Raw genomic sequence first — 618 nt, 5'->3', positions numbered from 1 at the left:
CAGAAGGGGCGTGTCTGTCATGGCGGAAGTCTCCTCCTAGTCTTGACTGTGATTGGTTACTTGGAAAGATGAAAACAAATACTGTACAGAACACTGACGTGAGAGCCTGCAAACTGGGACTGTAAAGTACTGTGGTGTAGAATTAATAAAGTAAATGATTAAGTTTTTATTTTAATTTTAAAACCCCATTAAGATAAATATGGTAGACACAACTCACAGTATGATCCAGAGCAAGCTCTACTCCACCACAAACAACTACAATAACAAACTTCTTTCTGTTTTACACCCTTTCGCACTAAACTGCAGTCAGCTGCCCTCGTTTTTAATCCATAGATACTCCTATTCTGAGCACCTTCTTCCTTCACTTTGAAGTGGAACAAATCCTGATGTCCATTATCTTTCCATCTCTTCTTTCCCTGCAAAACAAAAACAAAAAAAACCACACACATGCACACAAACAGCATAGACTAACAAGGTGCTTGCCAGCATATGCTGTTTTTGTTATGTTTTTACTGCTAGTCTTGCTGGTGACCAGTACACATCTTTTCATAGCTGCCTTGATGCATCTTGCGGATTGCGTTTTTTTCGCAGGGCACTTCAAGGCCCAGTGGAAGAAAG

Source organism: Phycodurus eques, chromosome 2 (assembly GCF_024500275.1).
Source record: "Phycodurus eques isolate BA_2022a chromosome 2, UOR_Pequ_1.1, whole genome shotgun sequence".
Classification (NCBI taxonomy): domain Eukaryota; kingdom Metazoa; phylum Chordata; class Actinopteri; order Syngnathiformes; family Syngnathidae; genus Phycodurus; species Phycodurus eques.
The sequence above is the reverse complement of the archived record's forward strand: the minus strand, read 5'-3'. Positions refer to the sequence as shown.